The sequence below is a fragment of the Ornithorhynchus anatinus genome, chromosome 4 (assembly GCF_004115215.2).
Source record: "Ornithorhynchus anatinus isolate Pmale09 chromosome 4, mOrnAna1.pri.v4, whole genome shotgun sequence".
NCBI classification, from domain to species: domain Eukaryota; kingdom Metazoa; phylum Chordata; class Mammalia; order Monotremata; family Ornithorhynchidae; genus Ornithorhynchus; species Ornithorhynchus anatinus.
In genome coordinates, this window is record NC_041731.1 from 11,732,486 (window position 1) to 11,754,334 (window position 21,849).

Below are 21,849 nucleotides of genomic sequence, written 5' to 3' on the forward strand. Positions count from 1 at the left end.
CTTTTCATATTTGCCCCACCCTCTAGGCCCACAGTCCTTATGTACATATCCATACATTACATATTATAAATTATTTATTTCTATTAATGTCCGGCTCCCCTCTGGACTGTAAGAACATTGTTGGGAGGAAATGTGTCTACCAATTCTGTTGTACTGTACTCTCCCAAGGGCTTAGTTCAGTGGCCAGCAACGATAAAAACTCAGTGAAAACTGATGATGATCATAGTTGTCCTCTTTGTCATCCATTTTAAAGGTGAGGTTTGTACCATCTGATTGCCAAACCTTTCCTTTAACAACTAGGGATTTAGCCTGAGCCTGCTGACATTTTCTGCCACCTCAACCCCATTTACTGATGAAATCCATTTAACACTGCCATGTGAACAAATGTTTCCTTTAGCTTATAGTGAACCTACTACCTTCAAGCTCCAGTGGATGTCTTTTCATTCTAGAGTTGTGGGATTTGATGAGGGACAGTTTGGTTTGCCCTTCATGATTATTCACTGTTGGCTTTGTTTTATGGTACTTGTTAAGCACTTACTATGTAACAAATGTTGTTCTAAGCACTGGGGTAGGTACAAGTCAATTAAGTTATACACAGTCCCTCTTCCACATGGGGTTCACAGTCTTAAGTGGGAGGGAGGACAGGTTTGGAAACCTCATTTTACCGTTGAGGAAACTGAGGCAGAGAGAAGTTAAGTGACTTGCCCAAGGTCACACAGGTAACAATTGGTAGAGACAGGATTAGAACCCAGGTCCTCTGACTCTCAGGCCCGTGCTCTTTCCACTAGACCACTTGGCTTCATGCCCTTTCTCAGCCTCCATCTTTCTAGGCTGCTGAAGTGTCCTAAACTCTTCAGTCTCTCCTTATAAGGAAATTTCTCCATTTCCCCATGATTTACCCTAATAATGAGAATTTGCTTCTGAGTCATTTACTCCCAAATTTCTTGGCAGCCAAAATAAAGTCATTGGCAGGTGATTTGCAATTCACACACAGTCCAACACACAGATGCTCAATAATTAGCAAAAACAAAAATAATAATAAATGTTTTCTGATCTGGGTCATATAGAAAGCCCAAATGTACCTAGTGGAAACTGGCATTTGCAAGATGGAATGGTTTTCCTATTGCCTGAGGGATCCAGGCAAGACTGTGGATTCTGACAGTGTAGCCGAGTGGTTCATTTCTTGTTTGCTCTATCTCAGAGCAGGATTAGCCAGCCATATCAATGGTTTTATCAGGCCAGAGGCCAAATGGTCAGTGTTGCCTGAATTTCAGCAGCTTAATCAGTGTTTCACTCCCAAATATGACCATTTCAAAACAATTTTGGATTTATACAGTTTTGCTTATGGTCATGGAAGCTCACAAGGTCCCAAGCTCATTCATTTGAAACAGCAAAAAAAAAAAAAAGGCTGGAAATCCAGATTACATATAAAAGAACTTGAAAAGTTCAAGATTTCTTCGGAAATACATTTCACAATTTTCTTCGTTTTGTTGACACACCAAAGTTGTATTGAATTAAAATACCTTTTCAATCTGGCCAGAAAGGTTCCTGATGCAAAGTCATTCAAATTCACTGAAGACAGCCACTAGCGACACATAAAGCATTACATCATTTTACTCACATTTCTTAGTGAATTTCAGGAGGTTCTCTGAAGCAGCAGAGGGATGCTCAAGCATTTCTCATATCTACCACTGAACTACTCTACTGTACCTGGTAGAGTACAATACAGTAGAATTGGTAGACATGGTCCCTGCCTTCGAAGCAGCGTTGCTTCGTGGAATGAGCTTGGGAGTCGGAAGGACTCGGGTTCTAATCCGGCTCCTCCACTTGTCTGCTGTGTGACCTTGGACAAGTCCTTTAACTTCTCTGTGCCTCAGTTACCTCATCTGTAAAATGGGGTTTACTACAGTGAGTCCCATGTGGATTGAGTCCAACCTGATTAGCTTGTATCTACCCCAGCGCTTAGTACTGTGCCTAGAACATAGTAAGTACTTAACAAATACCATTAAAAGAGAGTGCTTACAATTTAGCCCTTTAGCTAGAGTTCCCTGAGACCTACTTCAGTGTGAGGTATCTTTTGGTTCTGGGCTATCCCGGGACTCAAGGTGGCCGGGGGGAAGGAGGTATGTTCAGAACTACAGGTCCTGCAGATGGATTGGGACGGAAATGGATCAGGCTGCAGCGAGGTGGGATGGTTCCCCGGAACTGTGTGCTTGAATGGCTTTAACAAACCAAATCAAACAGGGAACAAGTCCAGCCCATTTCTCTCTGTTCTTCTTGTGTGACTTGCTCATGGGACCCAAAGTTCAGGCTCTCTGCGTTCCATACACGCCCCTACTTAGCGCCTCAGAAGCACAAATAGACAGGGGGCCCAAAGAGGCATCCAACTGCTCCTTATGAGGGAAGATGCAGATTGATTACAGATACCCCACATGCAGGAACAGAGAAGGAATCTGCAAAAGGCACTTTAACAAACTTTCCACAAGAGTGGGGCTTGCCCCAGGTTTTCCAGGAATTTTTATGTGTTTTCTATCATTTCCTAAAGTACCCCCAGTGCTTTCCTTTGAGAATCCTAAGCATGCCTACTATCAAAAGTGAAGGCCAAGCAAAGAGGCGATTTCTTTTAAGCGGATCATCTGGACTGCACGTTAGGTTGCCGAACTGTACGCTGGTCACAGTGTGGCAGGTCACCGGATCCTGCAGCGAGCCAGGGGCTGTCCTTGCGATCATTAGTAACCATTAATCAAGATTTTATAGCCTTGCTGGCATTGTCTCTGTATTCCCAAAAGAGCAAGTTAACCTTTTTGTATCAGAAATGGCCTTGCTCGGTTAGTGGATGATACATTCATAAGCAATGAAAATAGCATGTCGAGATTTCGATAGAGTTTGTAAGCATTATGGATGGGGAGGCATCTCTGACTAGACATGTCTGGAAATGATTTGTTCTCAGTAATGCAGAGGGATTATGGTGAGCTGAGGAATGATGTTATTTGAATCACGACTTAAAAACAACTCTTCTACTTGGAAGTTAAATGCAGGCTGATGTAGAGAAATATGGCGTAGGCACAAGTGTTCATATTATTTTGAAAATCCCTTTTGCAAACTCTTGAGATTATTTAACTTCATCTGAGAAAGAAAGAGCTAAAGCCCCAGGGAGTAAACTAAATTCTCAAATTTGTGAACTGAATTCCAAATTCCAAATAGAAAAGTGTTTTGCTTTGGAAGGGAGTAGTGAAGAGGGGAGGGGAAAAGGTGTAGAAAGTATTCGACAGAGGGAAGAATTAAGCATATAGGGACTATGATTTAATAAACATGTGAGAATGTGTTATCTGTTCTCAGGAATGTGTATGGTTTCAATTTGGGAATTCACTTGAGTTTTTCCCTTCCCATCTAATAAGAGGCAGGTAACATCCTCTATAACCAAAGAGAAGGAAATATTACCTCTCCCTCATTCCCAAATTTTTATTTTGTTTTTTGTGGTATTTATTAAGCGCTTACCATGTGTCAAGGACTGTTTGAAGTGGTGGGATAGATACAAGGTTATCAGGTTGTACACAGTCTCTGTCCTGCAGAGGGCTCACAGTCTAAGTCTGAGGGAGAAGGATTTAATCATTTTACAGATACGGTAACTGTGGTAACTGAGGAAGTTAAGTGACTTGCAGACAAGTTACAGAGCGGACAAGTGGAAGAGCCAGGATTAGAACCCAGGTCCTCTAACTCCTGAGTAAGTGCTCTCTCCACTAGGCCATGCTGCTTTTCCATTCTCTTCTAGGCAGACCTCAGAAATGCCCCAGAGTATCCACTGATGCCCCTTGCCCCCAGGCAAAGAGATATATGTGATGATACAAGCAATCTATAGAATTTTTTTCCAGAGCTGACCCTGCAATTTGCCAGAGTCGTTGTATTAGTAATAATTGTGTTATTTGTTAAGTGCTTACTATATGTCACAAGCTATACTAAGGGCTGGGGTAGATACAGATAATTTGGTCAGACGCAGTCTCCGTTGCGCAGAGGGCTACCTGTCTAAGAGAGAGAACAATTATTAATGCCCCTGTAGACTAATAGTTCCTTTTGGGCAGGGACCATATCTATCAACCCTTATTGTATTGTACATCCCCAAGTGTTTAGTACAGTGTTCCGCATATAGTAAAGCACTCAATAAATACCACTGATTGATTGATAATTTCTGTTTTCGAGGTGAGGAAACTGAGAGACTGAGTAGTTAAATGACTTGCCCAAAGTCACATAGCAGGCAATGGAATTCCTGTAATCATTTTTATTGTTAAGTGCTTATTTTGTGCAGAGCAATTAGCTAAACACTAGGAAGAATGCATGGACATTATTGAGGAAAGTGGCCCTTATCTATATGGGGTTTACAATCAATCAATTGCATTTATTGAGCATTTAGAGTGTGCAGAGCCCTGTACTAAGGGCTTGGTAGAGTACAGTACAATAGAGTTGGTAGACACATTCCTTGCCCATGAGTTTATAGACTAGAGAAGCTTACAGTCAAGAGGGTAATAATAATAATGTTGGTATTTATTAAGCGCTTACTATGTGCAGAGCACTGTTCTAAGCGCTGGGGGAGATACAGGGTCATCAGGTTGTCCCACGTAAGGGTCACAGTTAATCCCCATTTTACAGATGAGGTAACTGAGACACAGAGAAGTTAAGTGACTTGCCCACAGTCACACAGCTGACAAGGGGCAGAGCCGGGAGTCGAACCCATGACCTTTGACCCCGAAGCCCATGTCAGACTCATGAGGGCAAGAAACCTGTCTGCTAATTTTCATTTTATTTTCATCACAGACTAGTATAGTCCTTGGTCCATTCTAGTGCACTTTTGGAAATGATACATTCCTGGTTCAGCAAACCTGTAAAATCCCTCTCCACTGGAACCCTGAGTTCCGCTGCCCGGAAATGAGTGAGTGAGTAAATATGAGTGAGTAAGCCTCTCTCATATAGTTTCTGAAGTATTAATAATCACGGGCTAAATATTCCTTCTCATTCTTCTTGAATGATTATACATGAACATCTTATGACTGAAATAAAAAAATGCAAGACTTCTGTTCCCCCCATAGGCCAGGGGATTCAATTTTTACTCCCCGTGGGCTGGAAATTTAAAGGAGGACATATAGGCCCACTGACCCAGGGCCTCTTAGCTAAAAGGGAGCAGCACACGTTCCTCAGAAATGGTTTACTGCATTGACATTTAAAGGAGGCTTTTCTCCCCTGAAAAGAGTCACCTTGTGTGGGGACAAAACACAGATATAATTCACCAGGAGAAAAGCAAAACTCCAGCCATTAATTCAATAACTGAATAGGGTTTTATTTCTTTAGGGCTGTTGATCTGATTCTGTGAGGCACTCTGGGGCACTGAAGCAGTTATGGCAAAACACAAGCAAAGGCCCAAGAGGAGACTGTTGCCCTTTTTCTTTTCTCTTTTTTCTTTTCTCTTAGGTGTGAAAAGACCATGTTTGAGAGAATAACTGGAGTCTCAAGTTATCTCCCTGGGTCTGAGACAAGAATTCTCCCAGACCAGAAGTTGCCTCAAAGAGTGTTGCTCGACAGGGACTACAATCTGTCTTTCTGGGGGGCGGTAGATGGCACAACCAGGAGCTTGGGAGAGTTTCAGAACTCTGGGGTTTTTTTCCTAAATTTACAGATTCTTCTCAAGAATTTTCTTCAGTGCTCTAGGAGATTACTTGAACCACAGCTTTCCCATTTTTTAACAAATGCAATGATTCTTTTCAAGTAATCTCCCCTAACTTCCCTTTTGTTGTCTTCCAGACAAAACAGTGAGGGCAGCAGCTCCCCTGACTAGGACTGTGAAGGATTTCAATGGTCACAATGACTATTTGGCCCAGCAAACCTCTGAACATCAGACAACGTGGTAAGACAACAGGAAGAACAGGACAAATGATTAACCCGATTCATTGGATTCCATTTCATTCATTCATTCAATAGTATTTATTGAGCACCTACTATGTGCAGAGCACTGTATTAAGCGCTTGGAATGTACAAGTCGGCAACAGATAGAGACAGTCCCTGCCCTTTGACGGCCTTACGGTCTAATCGGGGGAGACAGGCAGACAAGAACAATGGCAATAAATAGAGTTAAGGGGAAGAACATCTCATAAAAACAATGGCAAATAAATGGAATCAGGGTAATGTATATCTCATTAAACAAAATAAACAAAATAAATAGGGTGGAGAAGATATATACAGTTGAGCAGACGAGTACAGTGCTGAGGGGGTGGGATGGGAGAGGGGGAGGAGGAGAGGGAAAGGGGGGAGAAGAGGGTTTAGCTGCGGAGAGGTGAAGGGGGGCTAGAGGGAGCAGAGGAAAAAAGGGGGGAGCTCAGTCTGAGAAGGCCTCTTGGAGGAGGTGAGCTTTAAGAAGGGATTTGAAGAGGGGAAGAGAATTAGATTGTCGGAGGTGAGGAGGGAGGGCGTTCCAGGACCACGGGAGGACATGGCCCAGGGGTCGACGGCGGGATAGGAGAGACCGAGGGACGGTGAGGAGGTGGGCGGCGGAGGAGCGGAGCGTGTGAGGTGGGCGGTAGAAAGAGAGAAGGGAGGAGAGGTAGGAAGGGGCAAGGTGATGTAGAGCCTCGAAGCCTAGAGTGAGGAGTTTTTGTTTGGAGCGGAGGTCGATAGGCAACCACTGGAGGTGTTTAAGAAGGGGAGTGACATGCCCAGAACGTTTCTGCAGGAAGATGAGCCGGGCAGCGGACTGAAGAATAGACTGGAGCGGGGTGAGAGAGGAGGAAGGGAGATCAGAGAGAAGGCTGACACAGGGACACTGACCCACCCTTTAGTTGTGGGGAGTTGCTCAGTAGGTCTTCCCTTATTTCAAAAGAACCATCAAAGGCCATTATTATTAGTTCATATCTTGGGAATCTAAATGTCCATCACATCAGTAACTGTTTTGGGTGTCAAACCAACACCTAACATTTCTGTTAGAGACATGGGTCAATGCCAATACAAAGTTTGTATCTTTTGTTTTTGTGTAATGTAAAAAAAATTATAAAAACAAAACACCAAAAGAGAGTAAGCAAAGGTTATCTATTCATTTCCTTTGTGAAAAAGGTAGAGGAGTTATTAGACCATCCATACCATAAATGTGTATACTGTAAATCACTTTACTTGAAATTTGTTTCAATATGTCTAGTACTGAACATGACAACTACAGTATACTGCTGCTCTTCTCTTTTTGAGTCATTGAATAAATTACAAATGAGAAATGAGAAAGACAATCCACTGGAGAAAAAGATTTCATGTGAGAAAATGATCCTCACGCTGCAATACGTACACAAAATATTCAGGGAGAGAAACTAAGAATTTTTTTCCAGATCTATCAGTCTCAAGAACAAAAGTTCTTCCTTCACCCAAATCACATCCTTTGCCCTCAAATTAATTTTCCTTCAAGATGTACGCAGCATGGCTCAGTGGAAAGAGCCTGGGCTTCGGAGTAAGAGGTCATGGGTTCGACTCCCGGCTCTGCCACTTGTCAGCTGTGTGACTGTGGGCAAGTCACTTAACTTCTCTGGGCCTCAGATACCTCATCTGTAAAATGGGGATTAAAACTGTGAGCCCCACGTGGGACAATCTGATCACCCTGTATCCCTCCCCAGCGCTTAGAACAGTGCTTTGCACATAGTGAGTGCTTAACAAATACCACCATTATTACTCTGATGAAAAAAAGTAAAGGTAGAAGTTACATATTGGCAAGAGTGAATATGAAGGCTTACGTATGGATGCATATTATTTCTCTTTCTCAGCATGATGTGTAGCCAGTTATTTTAAAGTAGAGTATGGAAAAACCATTTCGTTAGAATAGGCCAAAATTCAATTCCGTGAACATGATTTTGCAAAGATGAAATCCAGCTAAAAATCTGCTTTTAATGAAGATGTGCTAGATGACACTGGAATAATTTATGTTAACTGTCCTTATGGCTTAAAAAGCGACTCAAAGTTTTGCATAATAAGTCCTACACAAAACTTGGGGAACATTAAGGAGACTCAATTCTAGATTGAGTTTGAATTTTTTCTTTGTTGTAAATCCCAGCCCCAACTAGAAATAAGAGCAGTCAACTGTCTCCCTATTCCATAAAAATCCTCATCAGAATTCTATTTCATGTTTTGTAAGGTCAGAAATATATACATATATACATATATGTATGTGTCTATATGCTAGAAGATTTTGTTTTTATAATTTCTCCCACCCAATATTCAAAACTCTTCACTAGACATTGATGGATTACTCTGCACATTCAGGAATATAAGGTTTCCTGTAAAAATAACTAGTTTCATTAGCCCAGACAATAGTGACCCCAAAAAATATATGATTAAAAAATCATGGTACTTTATCACAGTGTTTCTATTCAGAAAAACCTGCTAAATGACCTTGAAGGATAGTGTTCATCCTTTCACTTCCTCAGTTCCCTCCCCTCTTGCAGAGAATATGTTGTGCTTATTACAACTGGTATTCATTATCATCATCATCCTCCTCATCACTATTATCAGTGGTATTTTTTTATGGAATTTGTTAAGTGCTTACCATGTGCCAGGTACTGTACTAGGTGCCGGAGTAGATACGAGAAGCAGCATGGCTCAGTGGAAAGAGCATGGGCTTTGGAGTCAGAGGTCATGGGTTCGAATCCAGGCTCTGCCACTTGGCAGCTGTGTGACTGTGGGCAAGTCACTTAACTTCTCTGTGCCTCAGTTACCTCATCTGTAAAATGGGGATTAAGACTGTGAGCCCCACGTGGGACAACCTGATTCCCCTGTGTCTACCCCAGCGCTTAAAACAGTGCTCTGCACATAATAAGTGCTTAACAAATACCAACATTATTATTACAAGTTAACCAGCTTGGACATAGTCCACATCCTCATGGGGATCATAGCTTTAATCCCTATTTTGTAGATGAGGTAACTGAGGTACAAGAAGTGAAGTGACTTGTCCAAGGTCACACAGCAGACAAGTGGTGGAGCTGGAACTAGAACCCAGATCCTTCTAACTCCCAGACCCATGGTCCATCCGCCAGGTCAAGCTGCTTCTCACTAGGCCATACTGCTTTATTGAGCGCTTACAATGTGCAAATGGGCAGGAAACATCTTTACCAACTCTAACAACTCTGTTGAATTGTACTTCCCTTGCTTAGTACAGTGCTCTACTCACTGTAAGTTCATTCATTCAATAGTATTTATTGAGTGCTTACTATGTGCAGAGCACTGTACTAAGCACTTGGAATGTACAAATCGGCAACAGACAGAGACAGTCCCTGCCCTTTGATGGGCTTACGGTCTAATCGGGGGAGATGGACAGACAAGAACAATAGCAATAAATGCCACTGGTTATCTGATTGATTGACTGATTGGTATTCCTAGCCTAATGTAGAGACTTGAGTAGAGCAGGAAAAGATGGAATGCCATCTGTCTCTGTCTCTAGAGGGCCTGAAGCCATTCCACTACCTTTCAGATAATCAGTACATGACATGTATCCACTACTTTTTTAACAAAAAACATATAGTCCCTCTGCTCTTTTAATATTGAATGTCCACCAGTTTGTATCATCTCGTCTTCCTCTAGCATATAGAAATTCTTTGAGGTCCGGAATCATATCTTCAATTTTTTCTCCATTTCCTCCAAGGGCACTTAATTGAGCACTTACTGTGTGCAGAACACTGTACCAAGCGCTTGGGAGACTACAGTACAGTAGAGCTGGTAGACAGAAACCTTGCCAACAAGGAGATCACTGTTTAGCAGGGAAAGTGACCAACTTTCCAAATGGTGGAGTCAGGAATAGAATCTAGGTCCTTCTGACTCCCAGGCCTATGCTCTATCCACTAGGCAATGCTGTTTCTTTATTCCCGTGGCTCACGTTAGGCTGGGTTAGACCTGGGCTCAGGGTCAGTTCAACCCGGGCTCCAGAAATTTGGTCTGTGCAATTCTCTACCTCAGAATGTCAGTGGCTTCTAGTTCTCAAGAGATTCAATTAAATTTAGAAAAATCTACTGTTTTAGCTGCTAAAATTCAGTACTTGTCTGAACTGAAGTGGGAAGAAAGTTTTGTGGTTTGACCAGCAGTAGCTGGAAGGAGATTTTCTACTTGACACACTCTAATTAATCATACCTCCCAGATTAGAGAGACTTGACATAATGACACCAACAAAATGCATAGTGGGAATTAAGGTTATTCTAGTGTGTAATGGTAAAATCTAATTGACCCTTCTATAAAGTGATGATATCCAGGAAGGACTGAGACAGATCATTGCCAGAGGAGCACATTCACTGCCTCCCTGAACCAGGAATAGGAAATACATTGGTGATGTTTCCCTAACCCTGAGAATGCCCTGGTGGCTCACAAGCATACAGTTATAGAGACCGATAATGGGATAAAACCACATTATTGTCATCATGGTATTTGTTAAGTGGTTATTTTGGCTCAAGCACTGTTCTAAGCACTAGGGTAAGTTGGACAGAATGCCTGTCCCACATGGGACTCACAATCTAAGTAGGAAAGAGGACAAGCGTTTAATCCCCATGTAAAGACATGGGAACTGAGACACAGAGAAGTTAAGTGACTTGCCCAAGGTAACACAGCATGCAACTGGCAGAGCTGAGATTAGAACCCAGGTCCTATGACTCCTAGGCTTGTGCTCTTTCCACTAGGCCACACTGCTCCAGCTCTTCTAGATTCCCTCTAAGATTATGGCCATATCCAAAGCCCCAAAATTGCCATGAAATATGTTTTTTGGATTATGATATTGATTTTTTTAATATTTACATCTCATGAGAAAACCTTCCATTCAAAAGCTATTTGTGTGCTTGGAAGCACATCATTTTCTAATTAAACTTCATTCATTTCATTTCAACAGACTAACAGAGCTTCTTGTAATCTTATTGCTTGAAAAAAAATCTTGTTCTCATTACTTTATTTGATTTTGTATTCTTTGCTTAGAATATTTAGATCTCTTCCCCCCTTAAAATTATAAGAAATGTCAATGTCTCGATTATTGCTTACTTGAAAATGCTAGGTTATGACAGGTGAGGAATATTAAACTTTGAGTTCTGCAGAAAATTATGAAAAGCCATTAGGTCACCTCCCCAAATTCCATTTACCATGGCATCCATCTCTCTCTTCTTTCCCAGTCTTCCCTGAAGAAGAGGACTCCTGCCTGCTTTCAAAATCTTCCCTCTTAATCTGAACCTCCCATCCCATCCTCTCTCAACTCTTTAAAAATTCTCTTCTCACTTGTCTTCCCTCCCTTGGCTTGTCTTATGCCGTCGAATCATTTCCAACCCTTAGCGACACCACAGACATATCTCTCCCAGAACGCCCTACTCTCCATCTGCAGTCGTTCTGGTAGTGTATCCATAGAGTTTCCTTGGCAAAAGTCTGGAAGCTGTTTACCATTACCACCTTCTACGGCAGTAAACCTGAGTCTCTGCCCTCGAATCTCTCCCGTGCCACTGCTGCCCAGCACGGGTGAGTTTTGACTTGTAGCAGATTGCTTTCCACTGGCTAGCCACTGTCCAAGCTAGGAATGGAATGAGTATGCCTCTGCTTGACTCTCCCTCCCACAGCCGAGCCTGGTAGAGTACTAGAAACTCTGCAGGTGTGACCCTGAGGGTCATCCCTTCCTACCTTTGTCTTTAACTGTGTTTGCCTTCAATCTTGTTCAAGTCCCTCCTATACTACAATAGTCTTCCCTGGAATCAACGACACCCTCCAGTTATCGCCCTTTCTCCTTGCTGCCATCTCGAGCACTTAATACAGTGTTCTGCACACAGTAAATGCTCAATTGATACAATTGAATAAATGAATGAATCTCTTCCCAAAGTCCTCAGATAGGCTGTCTGAACCTGCTGCTTCAACTTCCTTTCCTTTAACTCCCTTTTTGACCCAATATAATCTGATTTCCACTCCCTTCCCTTCCCAGGGGACTCTACTCTCTACTAGTCCTCTTTGACCTTAAACTGTTGACTTCTCCTTTCTCTCTGAAACATTATTAAGCATTATTGGCCCTATTTTCTTCAGCTAAACCTCTTCTGGTCCCTCCCAGCTTCTTTGGTTGGGTCCTCTTTGAAGCCTAATGGTAGGTGACCCTCAAGCCTCTTCCTGGGCCCCAACCCGTCTCACTTAAAATACACTCACTTGGGAAACGGATCCACTCCCTTGATTTTAGCTACCACATATATGCAGGTGACTTCAAAATCCATCTCATTAGGCCAAACCTCTCACTTCCTTGACAAGCTTGCATTTCCTCAAATCTGGGATATCTCCACCTGAAAACTCCTCTGACACCTAAATCTCAATAATAATAATAATGATGGTATTTGTTAAGCACTTACTATGTGCTGAGCACTTTTCTAAGCACTGGGGTAGAAACAAGGTAATCAGGTTGTCCCGTGTGGGGCTCACAGTCTTAATCCCCATTTTCCAGATGAGGTAACTGAGGCACAGAGAAATTAAGTGACTTGCCCAAGGTCACACAGCAGAAAAGTGGCGGAGCCAGGATTAGATACAAATCCTTATTTTTCCTTATCTTTATTGAACATCCACTTGGGGCAATGCACTGTACAGAATAAAGAATTGTCAGGGTTCCTGCCTATTAAGAATCTTAAGTCATTTGTTAAGTGCTTACTATGTGTCAGGCACTGTACTAACCTCTGGGATACGTACAAGCTTATCAGGTTGGACAAAGTCCCTGTCCCACATAGGGCTCACAGCCTTATTCCCCATTTTACAGATGAGGTAACTGAAGTGCAGAGAAGTGAGTGACTTGCCCAAGGTCACACAGCAGACAAGTGGCAGAGCCAGAATTAGAACTCAGCTCTTTCTGATTCCCAGGCCCCTGCTCTGATTCCCAGGCCATGCTGCTGTCAAGAATTTACCATCTAATGGGGGAAAAACGTTTAAATATTGCAGCCAATATAACTGAATGTACAATTCAATATTGTACAACATTGTACAATATTTACTTAACATTATACTATATTGTACAATTCAATCTTGTACAGATTCTCTAGTCCCTACTTCAAACTTGTCCAAATTGTTTATCCAAAACACTTTTCTGCACACCTCTCTCCACTTTCACCCCCTCTAATCCATAGTTCAAATTATTGCCCAGATTGGTTTTCCAAAATTATCTATTGCACACATCTCACCACTTCTCAAGAACCTTTAGTGGTTATCCCTTTCTCTCTGCCTTAAGCAGAAACTACTTTCCATTGGCTAAAGATCCTTCAAAACCCTCCTCTCTCTTACTTATCCACCCTTCTACATCCCAGCTAACATTCATCATTCCTTCCAATGTAACCTTCTCACTGAGCCTCCTTATCTGACCTCTGACCACTGATTACTTCTGATCTCTGACACCTCTGATCAAGCCCTCTCCTTGTCTGGCGTTCCCTTCCCTCCTCTAATCTGTGAGACCATAGCTCTTCTCATCTTCTAAATCCTCTTGAAATTTTACTTCCTCCAAGTGGTTTTCCCTAATTACTTTTTCTTTTCCCCAAGTCATATCCTCCAAACTACCACCTCAACATTTATGCACTCACAACAAACCGCAGACTTTGGCCTATATAGATTAACCTCTATTACTAGTTAAGCATTCATTTAATCACCTCCCCAAGTTTCCATTCTCTTTTTTCTCTTACTTGTAAAAAAATTTTATGTTTCTCCAACCCATTAGATTGTATACTCCTTTAAGGTCAGGGATCCTACTTTTTATTGTATTATATTGTATTCTTCTAAGTCATTAATGCAGTGCCCTGGACAAAGTAGATGCTCAGTAAATACTATTGATTGATTCTGAATGTAACTATGGAGTTTTTAGCACGTTTTTGAGTAGATTGAGAAGAAAATTTACAGGTTTTAGACAACCTTTTCTGGACGCCCCTACTGAGACTTAAGTGAAATTTGGTCTTATGCTGTCGAGTCATCTCCGACCCATTACGACTCCATGGACACGTCGCTCCCAGAATGCCCCACCGCTTTCTGTATTTGTTCTGATAGTGCATCCACAGAGTTTCCTCTGTGATTTACCATTTTCTTCTTCCATGCAGTAAACTTGAGTCTCCACCCTTGTCTCTCTCCCATGCCACTCCTGCCCAGCACAGGTTAGTTTTGACTTGGAGCAGATTGCCTTCCACTGGCTAGCCACTGCCCAAGCTAAGAATGGAATGAGTATGCCTCTGCTTGACTCTTCCTGAGAAGCAGCGTGGCTCAGTGGAATAGAGCATGGGCTTTGGAGTCAGAGGTCATAGGTTCGAATCCCGGCTCAGCCACTTGTCAGCTGTGTGACTTTGGGCAAGTCACTTAACTTCTCGGGGCCTCAGTTACCTCATCTGTAAAATGGGGATAAGGACTGTGAGCCCCACGTGGTACAATCTGATTCCTCCTGTGTCTACCCCAGCGCTTAGAACAGTGCTTGGCACATAGTAAGCGCTTAACAAATACCAACATTATTATAGTCGAGACTGGTAGAGTACTGGAAACTCTCCAGGTGCAATCCTAAGAGGGGTAAGTGAAATCACACTTCACTAAAGTAACAAAACTTTATTGTTATCAGAAAAGAATTTCTCTTTGGCCCATAACACCCAGACTAAATGCAGAAAATGATTGTTTAGTGGATTCTGAACTACCTGAAAATTAGCATAAAGCACTCCCACAATGTGCATCTTGGTAATTTAACTATCCGGTGGGATGACTCCATCGCAACCAAATTCAGCCATAAATTTCCAAGAGATGATGTCTATTCTAGGCTTCAGTGAACAAGCCAGTTTTTGAAAATGAATTTTCTTTTGCAGCACAGCCTCACAAATGGCTTTTATAGCTCATTAGGCCATAGCAGTTCTACCTGGTCCACAGTATTTGTATTGGCTCTCACAAATCCAGGCACCCTGCTAAACCAGCTCCTTCTACCGCTGCTTCTATGGTGAAGCCAAGAGAAGCAAAATATGAATATAGCAATTGCACCCTAATTTTACTCCATAGATTCAATATTGCCAAATTAAACCACACTACCAAAAAAGGGAAGAGAGGTATTATTTTTCTATTAGTCTCACAGCCTGACTTTCTTCAGTCCTACCACCTGGTTTCTTTTAAGTCTAGTGACTCTTTGAAGGGCTGGATGCTTAGGCCAAGATTTGCTTTTATAAATATTTTCATTATTGATTTGAGAATTTCTTTGTGAAATTACATAGAAAAAATGTTTCCTTTCATGAGAATTAAATTAGAATCTAACAGCAACAAGTGGCCTAGTCAGTGTTTTCATTCTCACCATATGGTGAGAAGACATATACACACACACATAAAGAATACATATTATATAAATATACCATAAATATTACACATTTCTAATCTCCCAGTGACATTTCCCTACTGCCATTTTAGCTCTTTGTGCTACCTAAGCACTTAGGTACTCACATCTTCTCCCTTCCCCAACATTAGCTACTATGTCCATATATTTATACTTTATTACTTCCTCCTTCCTGGAATTTATTTTCACATTTCTGTCTCTTTCACTAGATTTCAAGCTCCTTGAGAGCAGAAATCATTTCTACTAATTGGACTGCACTTTTCCAAGTGCTAAGTATAGTGTTCTGTACACCATAACTGTCCAAATACTTTTAATATAGCTGTTCTCCATGTTCAGAGAAAGTGTCACTGATGGTGTCATTCTCTTATATGTAATGCACTTGGCTCAGTACCATTTGACACTCACCCCACAATAGTTTTGTAAATAACTTTATACTCTATTTTACCTATACCTAATCTTTTTTAATGTCTGTATCCCCCTGTAGACTGTAAGCTCCTTGTGGGCAGGGATCGCATCTACCAAATCTGCTGAATTGGATTTTCCCAAGTGTGCATTACATCATTCTAAGCAGAGTAAATGCCCAATAAATACCTCTGATTGATTGACTATAAACCATAAGTAATCCTGAGTCAGATGTAACTTCTGTTGGTAACCTAGGTCTCAAGGCCTACAAGAAGATTGAACGACACTTCAGTTTTGTAGACTTTTAGTTTGGTCTGAAAGCTAATATAGCCCTGCTGCCACTCTCTGCTTTCAGCATCCCAAAAGATCCTTTTGCTTTCTTCATTCAATTTCCTACTTCCTTGTCTATCATTGGCCAGTGTTGCCTAGGTAACGGAATTTCGAGACGGGGTTATCTCTGTTGCCAATATAGATTTTTTAGTTGTGTGTATGGCTATCTTGGTGCAGGGACCTAGAGGACAATCTGTAATGCTTGGCTTATTCAGTGAAGTGCTTTACAATCATTTGTTTGTCTTTCTGGTTGAATGCTTCTAAGGTCCAGACATCTTGAAGAACTGCCTCTAAGACTTTGAATGATGCTCAAAGCCTACTGACTTGGAAAACACCCCTCATAGAGTGGAAGCTTATACTAATACCTACATCCAGAGTTTTTGTTGTTACTTCAGCATGGCTTCACAGACTAGACTGGACAGGATCGGGTCTACTATATAGCCCCTGCTTCACCCCATTGGCCATTGGAATAGATTGGACAGGACGGCCTCAGGGTTGTCACAGCTAGCCATGGCAGCAGGAAGTAGTCTTGAAATCTTGATGGACTCTTCATGCCAATCAAATTTACAAATTCTAGGGTCCAGGTCTACTGAATAGTAATAATAATGATAATAGTAACAATATTTGTTAAGCATTTACTCTGTGTCAAGCTCTGTTCCAAGTGCTTCAGTAGATACAAGTTAATTAGGTTGGATGCAGTCCCTAAGCCAAAGGGGCCTCACAGTCAAAATAGAAGGGAGAACGGGTATTGGATCCCCATTTTATAGAAGCAGCATGGCACAGTGGATAGAGCATGGACCTGGGAGTCAGAAGGTCAAAGGTTCTAATCCTGCTCTGCCACCTGTCCGCTCTGTGACCCTGGGCAAATCACTTCAAGTCTCATGGCCTCAGTTACCTCATCTGTAAAATGAGGATTGAGATGGTGAGCCCCACTTGGAACAGAGACTGTGTCTAACCTGATTTGCTTGTGTCTACCCCAGCACTTTGTACAGTGTTTGGCATATAGTAAGCACTCAGCAAATCCTATAATCATCATCATCATCATACCATAATCACTGAGAAGCAGCGTGGCTTAGTGGAAAAAACACGGGCTTGGGAGTGAGAGGATGAGGGTTCTAATCTCGGCTTCGCCACTCGTCTGCTGTGTGACCTTCGGCAAGCTGCTTAATTTCTCTGTGCCTCAGTTACCACCATCTGTAAAATGGGGATTCAGACTGTGAGCCTAACGTGGGACAACTGATTACCTTGTACCCACCCCAGCGTTTAGAACGGTGCTTGGCGCATCGTAAGCACTTAACAAATACCTTAACAATAATAACAATAATTATTATTATTATCATCATTATAGATAAGGGAACTGAGGCAAAGAGAAGTTTAGTGGCTTTCCGGAGATCACAGATATCAGAGAAATGGCAGAGTCAGGATTAGAAACCAGGTCCTCTGACTCTCAGGCTCCTGTTCTTTCCATTAGGCCACAGTGCTTCCCTCATTTTTTTTCAGTAACTGGGTTGTTGCAAAGATCATGTCGGGAGTACCATCTCGACGAGAGTGTTGCTTAGACCTTGACACTTTTGGCAAAGAGGAAAGATTGAGCAATCAAACATTAGATAGTACAGACACAGCAATGTCATCCTTAGACATTTAGCACCAAATTACAGATTGTTAATGGGGTCTTAGAAACTGCTTCAGCGAGTGATTCCTGTTACAGCTGCTGATTGATCTACGGCATATACCCTCACAGAAAGAGCCAGGGCCTGAAGTAACGCTCTCTTAGTCTTGAAGTAGAGGCTGCTTTTGTCTGAGCCAAAAAAGAACAAAAAATGAACCACAGGGGAGCTGTTGCTATGTGGAGTGTAAATGCCAAGGATGGGGTCAAAATTTGCTTGGGATTGCACTCTCCCGATTTATCAAGATTACAACTTGATTCAGGGGAGTGTCTTGGAACATCCTATTTCAGGGTTTTCCCTTCCTTTGTTACTACATAAAACCTAGGTGAGCATAAGCCACACTGGGCACTATAAAAAACAGACTATAAAGATGTGGTTCCCGTTTTCCAGGAGTTTACATTTTGAAAAAGACATCATTAGGATTTACATGTAAGTGCAACTCTATTCTTTCCTTGAGGGGCAGGGCAATAACTTGTAGCCACCAGGGTGAGTAACGGAGAAAAACTGCCCTGAAATCTTGCTCTCAGGATGTAGTTCCCCTATAACCAAGGCTGGTGACCACTGAGGACATCCCAGCCACTTGTCTGCTGTGTGACCTTGGGCAAATCACTTCACTTCTCTGGGCCTCAGTTACGTCATCTGTAAAATGGAAATTGAGACTGTGATCCTTGTGTGGGACAGGGACCGTGTCCACCTCGATTTGCTCGTATCCACTCCAGAGCTTTGTACAGTACCTGACACATAGTAAGCACTTAACAAATACCACAAGTATTATGACTATTTTTATTAGGAACTCTCACCACAGGAGCTGTGGGAGGGAAAAAGCTATGTCTGTTTCAAGTGAGTACCAAATTTCCCCACGGAGACTTGGCTTACTTCGTTCTCATTGTGACTACTGACTAGAAAAATGATTTGCTTCCCTCACGGACTAGACTGAAAACTCCCGGGGGTCAGGGATCATGTCTACTAGAAAAGCAGCATGGTCTAGTGGAAAGAGCACAGACCTGAGAGTCAGAGGATCTGGATTCTAATCCCAGCTCTGCCATTTGCTTGTTGTGTGACCTAGGGCAAGTCACTTTAGGTTTCTATGTCTCAGTTTCCTCAACTCCAAAATGATGCTTAAATATCTTTTCTCCCTCCCTCTTGCAAGGGGAGCCCTATGTGGGACAAGGTCTGTGTCCAACCTGAATAACTTGTATCTACCCAGTGCTTAGAATAGCATTTGACCCATAGTAAGAACTTAGTAAATGCCGTAACAGTAATAATAATTCTATTGTACTCTCTCAACCAGTGCTCTGCACAGAGCAAGTACAATAAATATGACTGAATGATTGGCTGTTTCATCAGCCATTCCCTGTCACTGTTTCTTTCCAGAGTGCTTGTTCCAGTAGTACCTTTCATTCATTTATTCAATTGCATTGATTAAGCACTTACTGTGTGCAAAGCACTGTACTAAACACTAAACAGAGTACAATATAGCAATTAACAGACACACTCCCTGCCCACAGAGTGCTTAGATGCATGTCACTAAATGCCACTTAGGAATCATATCAACTAATGGGAAAAAAAAAAAGCAAGACTAGATTTTACTGATTAGCAAGAAGACAGGAAATGGAGAAGTTCCCAATTACAAGATAGAAAACGCAAAAGGTATATGCACCTCTTGGATGTGTTGGGGTTTTTTGTGTTTTTTTTTTTTTTGTGTCAGGGAGAAGTGTATATTATGGGACACTCTAACAGTTTCTTTTCACAGTTATGTAGAAACCACTTCAGTGGGGTGAAGAGTCAAGCATCCAAATGTTTTGGAAGACTGCTTAAAAGAGCAGAAATCTTTAAACTCCATTCTGTGGGGAAGTATTTCACCAAGAGAAGGTGTTTTAATTTCTCTCTGGGATGATCTAATCCTTGAACAATGATCATAATTCCCTCTTCTGATGTGTGCATCACTTCAACTGAAGGACTCTTCCATGGTATTATGACATCCTTTTATATTGTATTTTTAAAAGCAACAAGCACGGTGAACAAAATTAGAGTGGAGCTGGAGTCATTACAACCAGAGTGGCATGGAAGGCTGGTTATATATTTGTCTTTCCAGCCACACCTGCTCCCTTGCATGAAAGCTCAGTGTTGGTAGCATCATCTTTAAATAGCTACAGCTGTCCTTCATATCCAAAGATGATGCTACCAACGAGCATCAGGGAGATCCTATTGCGTGTCTGGGTATGACTAGAACGACAGATGCAGAATGGTCAATCGATTCCATACTGTGTGCATAGAAAGACTGTCCTGTGCCACCCTGAAATGCATCTCTCTGGCATCGCCAGTTGCTGTTTAAAATATATGCTTTGTTGTAAGAAAAAAGTGGGGTTTAGGATTACCATTTTTTTTTCTGTTTTCTTTTAGCTTTCTCATTGCAGTCTAGATTCAAGTCCGTATCCCTTTGGGTATCTGCTGTCTACATTATTTTCTGGATATGATATCATTACAGAGAATTAAACATGGTAGAAAGTGATTCTAATATGAAGTAGGATTAGATATGGGCCAAATTGTTTGCTAGTAATTTGGACAAATTCATACACAGCTGGTGCTTCGTATGCCCAGTTATATTCTTTTCTGTCCTGGTGTGTTAAAGCTAAGGACCTAGCCAAATGAATCAGCAAGGTCTGGAATTTTCAAGCAACTTTTGAAAATAGTACTGTCCTAATAATCACATTAATACTTAAATATGTGCACATTGTTTGAGGTATATGTTCATTCTGTGTAGGATGGTATCAAGCAGGTTTTCAGCAGCGAGATGGAAGAATGAGATAGGAAAATGTAAAGTGAAGTTTGTAAGAAACTTTATCAAGGCAGACATTTTGAAATATGAGGAGACCCTCCCCCCAGGGAATTGGAAAGGAGAATGTATCCAAAGAGAAATGTGTTCGTCTTCAAATAATGAGGTTTCATTTGCCAATATTTATAATATCTATCAGTATATGACTAGCCAATGATTAAAGTTCAATATTCATTAACAATGTTTTAATTGTTTTTTTAAACCTTTGCAACAGGCCAAGTTTTTTCTTTCCCCACTTGTTGATAAAATAAAATGTTTTCCCTATCAAAAGGATAAAACCGGATAGCAGGGAACTTTAGAAGTGGAGGACAACACTAGGGTGGATGTCATATTTTCCATTTTTATTAAAATTCTTATCTTCCTGAAGCCATATTTCTCTTATATTTGTATATCTGGCCTAGGATTTTTCAGACTGGGGAGAAATTGGCTTGTTTTCTCTAAACCCTTCTTCAAATATTCTCTGATTTATCACCATACCAGACTTCTACCATGTGATTTATTTATTTATTTATTTTGATCAGTTTATAGGTTAAGAAAGGGAGGAAGATTTGGGCCTGGATTTGGGCTAAGGTCACTAATTAAAAGCCCCTCTCAGGCTTGTACCTGGAGAGTTTCCAGTACTCTACCAGTCTCGACTACGGGAGGGAGAGTGAAGCAGAGGCCTACCAATTCCATTCCTAGCTGGGGCAGTGGCTAGCGAATAGAAGACAATCTGCTACAAGTCAAAACTCTCCTGTGCCGGGCAGCAGCGGCACGGGGAGAGTCTAGGGCGGAGATTCAAGTTTATTGCATGGAAGGAGGCAATAGTAAACTGCTTCTGTATTTTACCAAGAAAACTTTATGAAAACATTACTAAAATGATTGCAGGTGGAGGTGGGGCTTTCTGAACAGATGTGTCCATGGTGTCGCTATAGGTCAGAAATGACTCGATAGCATAAGACAAGACAAAACACTCATTGAAGTGCAGTTCAGATGCACTGTGCTGAGATAGGTTTTTGAGTAGGATAAAGACCTGGCTGATATTTTGGGGAACTTCCTTGCTTAGGGCTCCTGTTTGCAGTAGGTTAGGAAATATCTGACCATCACCAAGAACATGCCCTTGAGATGTTTTCCTAGAAATATGGATAAATTATGATGAGCGATCCAAATTGTCTTACTTATTACCCCAGTATTCAACAGGAGAACCAAAGAGAAAAGGATCCCAACATACGACTTAATCATTCCCTCTCCCTCCCATCCTGGTAGGCATGGCTGAATAATAGTAATGACAGTGGTATTTGTTA

The 21,849-nt window shown here is 41.7% G+C and overlaps 2 non-coding genes across 2 annotated transcripts; one reads left to right on the top strand and one right to left on the bottom strand.

The window, feature by feature from the left end:
- Positions 1-11,503: 11,503 nt before the first annotated feature.
- Positions 11,504-11,640, bottom strand: LOC114811448. The gene has a single exon (XR_003759151.1). It is a non-coding gene; the product is annotated as a small nucleolar RNA SNORA7 (small nucleolar RNA).
- A 9,511-nt stretch (positions 11,641-21,151) lies between these two features.
- On the top strand, positions 21,152-21,289 carry LOC114811560. The gene has a single exon (XR_003759256.1). It is a non-coding gene; the product is annotated as a small nucleolar RNA SNORA7 (small nucleolar RNA).
- The last annotated feature ends 560 nt before the right edge of the window (positions 21,290-21,849 follow it).